The sequence below is a fragment of the Sturnus vulgaris genome, chromosome 3 (assembly GCF_052056855.1).
Source record: "Sturnus vulgaris isolate bStuVul1 chromosome 3, bStuVul1.hap1, whole genome shotgun sequence".
Classification (NCBI taxonomy): Eukaryota; Metazoa; Chordata; class Aves; order Passeriformes; family Sturnidae; genus Sturnus; species Sturnus vulgaris.
This window is the reverse complement of record NC_142245.1, coordinates 78,953,791-78,966,318: the sequence shown is the minus strand read 5'-3', so window position 1 is coordinate 78,966,318 and position 12,528 is coordinate 78,953,791. Positions and strand designations below refer to the sequence as shown.

Here is a 12,528-nt window from a genome sequence, read left to right as displayed (position 1 = left end):
GTATAAAATTGCTTTAATATTGCAGTACGAAAAACGTTTTTTTTTTTAAAAAAAAGGCTTATGATAATGGATTTTCAAAGCAAAAGTAAAGCTGCTTTTCCCTGAGAACAGGGCTTTAGAGAAGGGAAACTTCACAATGCCAGTGGTGTGCGTTTTGCTGCATTTCACAAGATCTCTCATTATTTAAATTCCAATGTATTTATGTCATACATGGATAAATGATCTTATTGTTCAGAACATGTCTTTATATGAACATCTCTGCTGTTAGAACTAGCATTATTTAGCTGCTTTTTTCCTCCTCTTTCCTTACCAAGTCAGAACAAAAGTGTCTTTTATTGCAGTTTTGTGAACTCCATGCAAATGGCAGTTTTTACACATCAATCGTCAGTTTAATAACACTAATGATAAGAGGGGAATTGAAAATAATAGGCTGATTTTTTGGCAAGCAAATCAGAATTTATAGAGAAGATTCTACAATGTCAAACTTTATAGCCCTGTGTTATCAAAAGCATGAGGAGTGAGAATTAAGATTAAACCACTGACTCGTTAGCAAGCTACACTTACTAAGCCGCAGCTTTCCTGCACCAAGATTGATTATTTAGAAATGCACTGTACAAGATAGGAAGAGATAGTGATAGTCTTCTGGGACTGCAGGGAGCCATTTACACAACAAAATACATTTGCCAGGGGATACCGATCTAACTGAGCAGGCTCAATAACTCTCTCCGTCAAAGCAATACGGGTTAGTCTCCCAGTCTTCCCTAAGGCATAGTTTGGTCATTCCTTCTCCTGCTCTATCCCACTCTTGCAATCACACTACTTTGCAGCATTTAAATTCCAGTTTTGCACCTATCACTCTCCCGAGTGGCCCTGGTGACTTCACAGGTGCTGGTTACAAGCATTCATGCTGCAGGACCAAGCATGGGAGGAGGAAAACAGCCTCATGTGAATAGCTAGGGCTGTGAGAACTAATGGACTTTCTGTGGATTAATGGATGACTACAGAGAACCACATTTTGAAAACACAGCTTGATCATGACCACAGGAATAATAATAATAAATAGAAGAAAAAAGCATTTGCTTTCCCAACATGCAAAAAACCAGATGTGTCAAAATGCCAGCTTTTTACACAAAATACCACAGGAGAAGTGAGTGGCAGCAGATTTTAATACTACTACAAACAGGTGCTCAAGCAGGCATAGTAGTTTCCCATGACAATGATGGTCTAAGGACAAACTTTACATCCCTAATGTCTGAAATCCCTTTTTTATGCAGACAGACAGACAGACAATGTCTTACACCCTGGACTACTCCAATCCAGTTCTAATGTGGGAGGTATAGACAGAAATTGCACTTTGCTTCCTCCCACTCACCTTTGGCTATGATCAGGACCCACTACTAAATTGCTCTACTATTGAATCCCATCCCACACAAGGCATCTTCATTTCCACAGATGCCTGACTGCTTTTCCACACAGTCTGTGGGTTTGTTACAGCTACAGGCTGTAGGAGATGAAACCTTTCCATGGGAGCATTTGAACTGCTACCTTCCTAGAGTCAGCACCCCTCAGTTTGGCCATATTTCCTGGTTAATGGTCCCACAACTTGAATTACCATTTCCATGTGGAGAAGCCTGCTCTATGGAATACTACAACTGTGTTGCACGTCCATCTTCCTGCCTCGTGTGGGCTTTGCCAAAAATCAAATTTTGTAAGGACAAACAGAGCCCACTCCCTTATCTTTGCTTACAGCATGTACTTTCAGTGATGCTTTTTATGCGTAAACAAGTGGGAAAGTATGTTTTTAAGAAGCACAAAGACTGCTGAAGTTTTACAAGAAGCCTCAAGACCAGCAGAGCTTATTATGTAACATAGGATGAAATGCAGCATCTTCAGGGAACAGATGTTTTATCATCAAGCAGCAGTTTGGGAGAACTGTGGGAGCTGGGCTGTCTCACCCATGAGCAAACTAGGAAATTACAGGAGCTTGTAGGTGTTGTCTGTGTATGAGGTCAGAGACAGAGAAGCAGTTAAACCCATCTCTAAGGTACTGTCCCTGTGCGGGTGGATGTAGTAGGTCGTCACAGAGAATAAAATTGTGAGAAATAACTATTCCACTCAACACCATCACTGTGGCTGGGACTACTGTTAGCAGTGGAGTTTGGTGGCAAAAAGCAGAACAGTGGGAGGAATACACTATGTTGCATTAGTGCATACATGCTGAAAGGGTAAGTTTCTGGATTTTTGCTGGGTTGTCACCATGACATCATGCTCCTACCTGCCCACATCACAGACCTCATCACGCCTCTAAAAGAGACCTTAAAGTTCGTGTCCTGTGATCTGCTGCTGCTCACCACAGTCCAGTCCCTCACTGCTCGTGAGAACAGTAACAACCCATCTCTCTCCACAAATCTGTGCTAGAATTACTCCACAAGCAAAATCCAGGACAAAAAGGAAGTCCTCAGTGAAATGAAGCAATGCATTAAAAAACACTGCTTGAACTGGGAACACATGACTAGATTTTTCTCAAGTCTGAAGGAGTCCCAATTCCTAATGAAAAAATGGGAGATGTGCATGCTCACACAGCTGCGGGCTGGCATCCACTCCAAACACCATCCCAAAAATACTTCTGCTTCATCAATACATTTGTAATTCTACCAAAAAAGAAATTTAAATAGCATCTGAAAAGCTTTGCATGGTAAACATCAGAAAAAAAACGCTTTCCAAGCCTGCAGCCAGTTGTTCTATAATATCTTCTGCTTTGTGCTGACAACCTTTTTTCCCTCCAATCATTCAGACACAATGCCTTCAGGTCTGTCTAAGTAATGTAATTTACTGGAGTGGAATTCCCTTGATACCTTCTGTAGCACTCAGTGACAGTATCATTTATACTCTACACTGTCATGCCATGACACTGATACATTGGCTTTCATCTCTCATTCAGTGCAGAGGGTGCAATTTCACCTTCCATTGTGCCCTTCTACAGACTGCGCGTACAAATTCCCTCCATTCATTCCTAATTACAAACCTCTGCTGAAATACTCTCATTAGATTTATATTTCTCACTCCAAAGTGTCAATCTTATTTCAAAATCCCAATTTTCTGAGAGATTCATCCATTAGCAGCAACCTCCAAAGCATTCCTTAACCGAGTGCATTAAAAGTGAAGCTGGCAGAGTAGAGATGCACTTAAAATACACCATTACAGCAAATCTCCATTGCTAATGTTTTTGCATTATTTGAGCAATGCAATACGGAGCCTGTGACTGGCCAGCCCTGCTCCTCCAGCAACCATGGGCAGAAGCCACCAGTCATCTTCTGTGTCCAGCTCTGCTCCCACCAGGATGCTGCACCACATCCCAGCGCATCTGCGGCTGCTGTCATTGTCTCACATGAGTACAGCATGAGGTAGCTATTCAAACGACTCCAGAGGGCTGAGAGCCACAGAAAGAATTTATGACAACTGTAAAAATGCCTGAGTACAGCTTGTTTTCTGTGGTAAAGTTAAAAAAAAAAAACAAACCAAAAACAAGCTGGGGGTTTCCCAAGGTAGCTCTGCTCTGCAACCCAAAAGGGTGTTAGAGCTCTTCAGCTGAAAATCTCAACCACATTGTTTGTGTCACTTGCACTAATCCTAATTTAGTAGCCACATGTAGGACTGTTCCCTTCAAACTGTGTACAGAAAATACAACTTTGCAGATTCCCCAGAGTAGCTCTACAAGTAGTTAAAATATCAAAAAGACATCCTTCTACCTCTACAAGAGAAAGGCAAACACCTCATCGCCATACAAGGGAAAAAAATGAAGAGCACAGCAGCGGGTACTGATAGTTGCACAATGCACCCAATGTGCCATCTCTAAAAATAGCCAGTGTGGTGATACCCCTGGAAGAGTCCAGCATGTCTCATCCTGCTGGAAAGTGCAGCAGCAGTGATCGGCGCAGGAGTGCCGCTGACACATGACGCACACGTTGCACTCTCTCCTGTCATTATCTTCAAAGCCATCAGGTTTGAACTTACCTGCAGCAGGCACAGCAGTAGAAAAAGAAGAGTGGGTGGGAAGAAAAAAACCACCTCTACAACTGTACTGAAAAAGGGAAAATTCCACAGAAAAATATTACAGCAAATGATTACACCCCTTGCCAGCATCTGGGCACCTACGGGACTGAGAAATGCAGGTGATTACAACAGAAGTAATGTAATTCCCTGCAGAAACCACTGTGGGGGAAACTAATAATTGCTGAAGTTTTGCCCGTTCCCATCTGAAATATTTGAAGTTTTGATTACTGCATCAGCTCTCTTGCCATTTGTACTTCGCATCAAGGCAAAAGCTGTTCCAATGAGCAGGCTTTACCGATGTAAAAGTAGAAAGGAGCATTTCAGCAAAAAGGCAGAAGTAAGGCAGCAATGACAGGCACTGAGCCCTCCTAGGAAGAGCAGGAGGACTACACCAAGCTAATTTAAGGTGATTTCTTATTGCCTAATGAAAGACTCACCTTTGACAGTGTGACTAGTCCATGGAACAAGCGCGTGTACCTCTCAGTGCCCCCAGCACCTCACATGCTCTGCACCACGTGGTGTTAGTCAGAGTGAAAACCTATTGTCTTCTAAGCCCGATTCTCAAGACCAACACCTCTGCTACCCTGCAAAGCTGGGAAGGTCACGAAGCGACACAAAAGCAGTGATGCTTAAGCTGCCACACAGCAGAATGCAAGTTTTCAGCCTCTACCTTGGGTCCTGCAGCTCTTGGATAGATGCTCTCTCTTCTCATCCATCACAAGAATGACATCAGATTGAGAAGCCTGACACGCACAGGCACACTCATTCTCTGGAAATGCCACAACTACTTAATGAGTGAAGCTGGGACAGTACCAGAGCTGACACCATGAAGCTACGAATTTCCCTGCATATACTGACATCTCTCTGTAATATTTCTCTTAGCCATGAGCTGACATATCAATTAATGTGGTCAGAACACATTTAGTAGTTGAAGATACGGCAGCTCGTTTAGTGGATTCCTAACCAGTGCAACTACCTGGAAAAGCATCACACAGTGTATTTCAACAGTCACCCTAAAAAGCAAACCGAAAAGATTTTATCTGCCAAAAGTTAACCCTGAGAATTTGTTTCTCAAGCTCAGCAGATTTATATATATTTCTTTTTTTCTCTTCTCCTTTGCTTTTTCTTTGCCAGAAGATGAAATTCTGGATCAACAATTCAAGGTACACCACTGAAGTTTTGGAAGTTTTGACTTTAAAGATCTTTCAGTCCTCTCCAAAGCTGCTTTTTCCAGAAGCAGAACAATTCTGCTTCCAAAACTCTTTCATCACCACCTTTAACTTACGTACTAAGCATAGCTACCTTTTCTTTTTTTTTTCCAGTAAGAAGTTGATGAATTAACACAGCCAGACCACACCACAAGTAAGCTCTGACTCTCCTTCCAACACAGACCCATTTACAAGCATTAAAACCTAGGACTTACCCACCAGACAGAGCTGGAGCTGCAGGCAAGCCAGTCATCAGATCTCAGAGAAATATTATGCTTGCTCCACAAATGCTGAAGCATTTGAATCTTATTTTTAGTTGTACACAAAGGGCAATAAATGGAAAATCTTATTGTAACCACTGCTTTTTCATGGCCACCCACACTTCCAACACCTACAGCAAAAAGTATATAAACGTAAAAGCCCCAAAACTCATGGCTCATCTGAACAAGGAATGCAAACTAGCTAGTTGCTGTTACTTTTTTTCCAGTTTATATCTAGAGTGCCATTATATTCTGTGAAATGTTGAAGACAACTTTTCACATGCTGTGCATATCTACTGTCCAGGATTCTGCTGGATTTTCATACATTTTCCCCAGTACTAGTGTCCCTGGTAAAGTCCTTCTCTAAGTTAGCTGACCACTGACTGATCTTCAAATTATGAAGTAGAGAAGGGGCTTCCCCCTAACTCTCAGTTTCGTCCCCCACTGCCCAAACTACTGAGGTACAAGGAGTTAATGCTTCACTTACCTGTGAGAAATTATGCTGAATACTCTACCCAGAAACCGGCAATTAAAAAAAATCCCTTTACACTCATAACAGTAGAAGAACTTCAAATAAATTGCTGTCAAGGATGATTTCATTGTGTTTAAATCCACTTTACTTCAAGTCACTTTGCAAATTACTCTTTAATTTTATACCTACAACTCTCAGGTCTACTATGATGCCAGTTTACTCTCCTGCATGTCCTATGCCTGATTCTTTCCATTTACAGAAAGTAACACAAGCATGAACCTAATCATCATCTGAAAAACCGCAGAAAACTAATTCAACTAACTGAGTAAAAAAGAAATAAAGGAAAAAAGGTCTATCTTAAGACCAGACCCAACAGGAGGGTGATGCCATGTCTGGAGATGTTGAGAATGAACAATCTCGTGCCATTAATCATCTTGCTGTCGTGGAAAGTGCAGGTTATTATAGTGAGAAAATGATCCGACAAAACACTTTAACGTCTCCACTCTTTAGACATCGCAACAGGAAACATGTCCTACCAGCTAGCAATCAATATTTAACCAAATGATCGAAGACAAAGTGCTGGCTCCAGAAAAATGTACCTTTACCTGCCCCTGCTCATCAGCTGCCCGCTAGACCCAGAAGCACACCACGTTCCTGCAGCTCCTGACAAGGCAAGGGCAGAGCCGGCTGCTCTCCACACACGCTGCTGGAATCAGGTGTGGGCTTTCCTGCCCAGGATCTAGGTCGCAGGACCTGTGTGCTGAACGCCGCAGAAGCGCGGGTATCTAAGTATTATGAAAATAAATGGGTCATACACCACTGAGCTAACAACCACACCACCCCCAAGCCGGGCACTGAATGACTGTGCAGGGCTCTGCCAGAGGGAGAGGAGAGGTTGAGCCAGCAGTGAAAACAAAACTGATGTGGTGAGATGGATTTTACTTTTCACTGGTTTGGGTTACAGAGAAAGTTGGTCTTGCTGTCACCATCTCTCAGGTTTTTCTGTAAAAAACCAAAAAAAAATGCAATGTACAGGCTGGTAAGATGTCCTGTGGAGATGAGCATCTCACCCTGCCGGGAAAGGGGAAGTGCCGCTGGCCCTGGGTGGAGGGAGGGCTGTGACTCAGTCTCCTGGGCTGGCACACACACACACACACACACACACACACACACACCAGCGCTGTCACCTGCCACAGTGAAAAATAAAAAGTCCTCGCCACAACACGGCGGCCACATGGGAAACACCGAGTAAACAGATCAATGATGCTGTGCGCCCACGCAGCCCGTGGCACCACTGGGGTGACGAACAAACAATCCTGTGGTCAATGGCAGCAAGGTGAGAGGTGTCGGAGTAATTCGGGTTCATATGACACTGCAACCAACTCCGCTGTCCCCTGCTGCTGTTACAGCTAAACACGAGCAGGGCACTGCCACTGTGTGTGCCCGTGTGGGGATGGCTCCAGCACGGGGTCTTGGTCAGAAACCTGCAGGAAGGGACACCGGCTCACCATCCTCACACTTGTGCATGCAGAGGTGCCCTGCCTGAAGCCACACCAGCAATTCTCAGGCCATATATTTGTCCAGATACTTATTTTATTTAAAAAGTCATATACATATATATATCTATCTATATATATACAACTCTTATAAATATGTATGTTTCATTTTTATATATATGCGCACATCTGCACATATAGATAAAATGATGTTTAGTCAACAGACGTTTTTGTATCAAAAGCTGTCCCCACACCAGTCTGGCTGAGGTACAGAGGCACTGAGGGGGCTGAGAAGCACCTGATCACATCAAGGGACTGACACAGAGCTGCTGGCAGTGGCCAGTGCACAGGATGCCATGGGACGCTGTCAAAGTCCCCGAGGCAGGAGACACTCCACACACTGGTGGCACGAGGTACAGAGTCCTGACATGCCACTACCATAAAATGGGTAAGAAAGTGCCTTCACCCCTATGAAAATGGAACAGGAAAATGTACCAGAAAAATAATGAAATGCAGACGTGGCCATATCTCTCATCCAGTAAGATAAACCTGTCAGTGTCTCAGGTATGGTTGTGGCACTTGGGAAGAGGGTTTGTTACTGATAGTTAGGATTGTTTGCTAAGACAATGTCCAAAGTGATAAAATTTTGCCTTCAGAAATCTGCTTTTCTTCTGAATTCTGTTATCTGACCTTTAAGTGCAGATTTTAAAAAAGTTACATTTTTCCGAGGCTATGGTGGTAGGCGGGTGACAGACATTTAACCACCATTATTGGCATATTTCAAATTTTATATTATTTACATCCGTCTAGAGATGGGCAGAGAATAGATTTCAAAAAAATATTTCAAAAAATTTTTTTAAATACTCTGAAGAACTCATACCTATGAAATATGAAATTTCTGTACAGAACTTTCTGTGTTTTGGATTGCCTTAATTTTTATCCTGTGTGAACCACTTTTAGCCCTTTGCTGAATTCACAACATTGGATAAGCAGTACAAATCTGGTCTTTTATTGAGATGCAGAAGGACATTGATTGGGATGTTGTTTTTGCTGCTTTTAAAGGAAAACACGGAGGGCTAAAGCAAAATGAGAAATGTGAGCAGAGTATGGACACTGCAAGGAATAGTCACCTGTCTCCACTGGGATGCCAGCAGCCCTGCCCAGCAGCTGCTCCAAGACACAGCTCTGGACATTCTCTGTCATTCGTGACTGTTTGGGATAACAAATGGAGAGAGCCTCTCAGCAGAGAGCACAGCTTTTCCCCGACTGCTGTACTCCCACATTGCAATACACTCATCTAACCTAAGCAGGATTAATTCCCAGAGAACCTCGAGAACTGGATTTTTCTTTACTATCTTGGCACATGCTCCATAACAGGGTTTTGCAATATGCTCTGTCAGAACAAGCAAGGGGCATTCCGCTTTGAACTCACACATCAGTAAGAACTATTTCTATGGAGATTTTATCAATCAGCATCCTAGTGATATTAGAGAAACAAAATAATAAATGGAAGGGGGGTAAGGCATACTTGTTTATCCCACTGCACCCTGGGAAAAGCAACGAGAATGCAGTTTCTACAGCTGGGTCAACCTTGTGCAACTGCTTCTTCCAGCAAGGCTAATTAACAAGTGAAAGCCCACTTCTTTCTATGGAAATTGCTATAACGAGGTAATTGTTACAAGCAGAGTCTGTCATCAAAACCAACCAGACAATGGGAAACACTGAGAAATCAAATAAGCAACGGGGCAGCTTGCCCTCATGTCTGCCTGCCCACACGATGGGTGCAACCCCAGCCAACAGCCTGTGAGGTGATGCACGGGTTTTCTAAGAGCTAGAGAGCACACCATGTTTTAAAAATGATAGCTCAAGCACATAACCACAGTTAAAAGAGAACGAAGAAAGAAAAAAAAAAGGTAAGGCACATATTTGATGATGACTCTATATCCTCACACTGGTTTTCAAGTTCGCCCTTGAAAAGGAGATGCCTGATTATTTGTAGCACAACAAAAAGCAAGACAAAACTTCCTATGCACTTCTTGGAATGAGAGAGGGTTTTTCTTTCCCATTTCTGTCAGCTATTTCAAGTCCCCCAACAAGGATGATATTTTTGAAGTTAGTTCCTCTGGTACTATTTCACTATTTTTAATAGTGAATTTGCAAGATGCCTAATGATAAGCTTTTCAAACATCATGAGAAAAGCCTGCAAAAAAATTGTGAATAAGGCTTCCAAATCTCATGGGAATAGTGCTAAGTAGGACTAATGAAAAACAAGTTTTTTCTGCCTGCCTAGCTGTTACAACTCATATTTTCAAGCCTTCTTCCCTTAAGACAAGCACTAAAAACAAATTTCAAGCCAGATCCAAAAATTTCCTGTAGTCAGACGATTCCTGCTAAGGGAGATTTGATTAATAACTGCACCAGAGAATCCCAGACCCTCAAGACTCTCCCTTTTTTGGAAAACAAAATCAAACTCACACCTTGTAAGGCCTCCTTGACAGTGAATTCTGTGACTACCCAGACTTTCTCCACTGCATATGACTTCACCATTGTTTTTGCTGATCACACCAGCAAAAAAAATTTCCTCTCTTTAAAAAACTGAATTTCCATATGCATTAAAGAACACTATCCTCCTTTTGCAGTAGACTTTTCTTGTTTTAAAAAAATCCTTTAGTGTCACATAAGCAGACAAAGTACTTCAAATAAAGGTGTATTTCTAATGTAAATGCTTTGGTTCCAAAACACTCAGATTTTTTAGAAGTAGTATTACAGATCAGTTCCCAAGATTAAAAATGGTATTTGCAAGCATTCAAGAAAAACTGACCAGTAAGGAGTGGTCTGCTTCACTGACCTGTTTGGACTAAACTGCATCATATGCATTTGTTACTGCAGTGAACAAACAAGGGCAGTAACAAGCACAGTGCCACACTGTGAACCACAATTTTGTGTTACCTCCTTTTGCCAAGATGCTCTATAGCACCATCCCAAATATAAAAACCTCTTAACCACAAAGAGTTTTGGTTTTGTTTTAAAAATAAATGAAATTGGGTTGTGTTCAAGCCTTTTCCCAAACTTGTCAGCTCTGGGGTGTCTCACCCTCTGCAGACCATCACATGCATGCTATCCTTATAGTGGTCCAGAAGCTTCTTCTGCCTCAGAAACCAGAATTAGGGTTAGAACTGCTGACAAACTGCAAAGGGTCAAACCAATTTCTCCCCACCGATTCTATGCCAGGCTGTGCTATGGAATGTTTCAAAGGAAGACTCAGTCATCGTGGGATCAGGGATGAAATAGATGCACAGGACAATAAGCTGCTCCCCATCCTGGGTGAAATACCAAAGCACAACAAGCACCAGGGACTATTACCCAGCTGAGAAGTTAGGGAGACATCTGCAGTCTCCTCAATCTGTCCCTAGTAGATCTATGCACAACTTTCTCTACACTGCCCACAGTCAGGTGGAGCACTTAATTCCACCTGGAGGTAGCAATGAAGATACTTCTGATGCTTACAGAGCCTTTTGGGGCAGCAGGCTGAAGGATGAAGTAGCACCAGGGCTTCTCCAAGGGAAATAGTCCAGGAACCCAAAAGGAGAAGGATATGGATTTTATCATGGGGGAAACAGAAGGGTGCCTGCAGTCCTGTTGGGCAGATGATGGCCTCCAAGCTCACATGGAGCATGTGCAGCTTTGGCAGAGCACACCAAGGTAAGTGAGGTAAGTGTACACACACAGAGCCCGTTGCTGAGAAAAACAAAGCGTAGTTACAGCAATGGGATGAACAGAGCTATTTTAAGTACTTCTCACTATGGTTTACCGTAGTAGCAGAACACTTAGAAAAGCCGTCAAAATGACAATCACTATTTAGGTTAAAAAAGCAAGTAACTACTTCAATAACAATTTATTCACCACCTAATGTTTGCAGTTGAATTACAGCTTTTACAGTGTTTTTCTAAAGTGTGATATTTACTGCCTCTACCTTGCCTCCCCAAGATCTTTTCTTTCCCTTTTTTCTTTCGTTTTTTCTTTAAATAGAAAGGAATTGGAATCATTACTTACATGTAACTTTTCTAGGTTCTGTGCTGGCTAAAATGTCCTCACGATGCAGGGAACAGGATCAATGGAGAAATTAAGAGGCTGCAGCAATCCATTAAGAAGTGACCCTCCAAAGTTCTGTAGGGCAGTGTTCTGGCAACTCAGTTGGAGTAACCTAAAATAAAATAAAATAAAGGAAAGAGTTAAAAAAATCAAGCACTGAATCTTCACAAACGCCTCTTTGTTGTTTTCCTTCTGATTCTAAAAAACACACTGGGGCATCTTTTTTTCTCAAATATAAAAGGTCTTTACGACAAACATCACAATTACTTTATGTCCATTTCACACTTCCTCAAAGCTTTAAGCTGTAGGTAACTTCCTACAAAGACCATGTTTTCCTTTCATTTGTATAGCATGAGGACCCTGAAAAGAATTACCAAACAGATAAATGAACATTTCTGTATCTATTCTACCAGATCACACTAAAGGTATGTGCATTGTTACATATATATACTAAGGAATTCTTTACTGCTACGGTGGTGAGGAACTGGGGTAGGTTGCATAGAGAAGCTGAAGATGCTCCATGCCTGGAAGTGTTCTAGGCCAAGGCTGGATGGGGCTTTGAGCAACCTGGTCTGGTGATAGCTGTCCCTGCCCATGGCAGATGGGTTGGAACCAGATTAGCTTTAAAGCACAACCTAAATCACCCTGTGGTTCTATGAAACTGCACATCACACCAGAAAGGAGTTATAAAAAACCCAGCAAATTTATCTAGTAGGCTTTAAATAATAATTAACACTGGCTTTTGTCAAAGCTTTGCATTGATTTTATCAAGGAATTTAAAGGAACACAAAATGTGCTCCTTTGTTTCTCCTTTACTCGGGGGAGCTTCAGAGAAGAAACACCATCAGTGTAATTTGGTATCCCTGGGTTGATGTGATGTGTGCCATAATCCTGCAGCCACCCTGAAGCAAAGCCACCTGTCACGCCAGTCCATGTCAAAAGAAGAC

The 12,528-nt window shown here is 42.3% G+C and overlaps 1 protein-coding gene across 1 annotated transcript in view; it reads right to left on the bottom strand.

Annotated features, from left to right (window-relative positions):
* BACH2 (BACH transcriptional regulator 2) overlaps nucleotides 1-12,528 on the bottom strand; it is a 182,799-nt gene that overhangs the window by 67,253 nt on the left and 103,018 nt on the right. The window contains exon 4 of the mRNA XM_014881433.2: nucleotides 11,543-11,693. The gene's annotated coding sequence lies outside the window, so the exon portion shown is untranslated. The remainder of the gene's footprint in view (nucleotides 1-11,542; nucleotides 11,694-12,528) is intronic.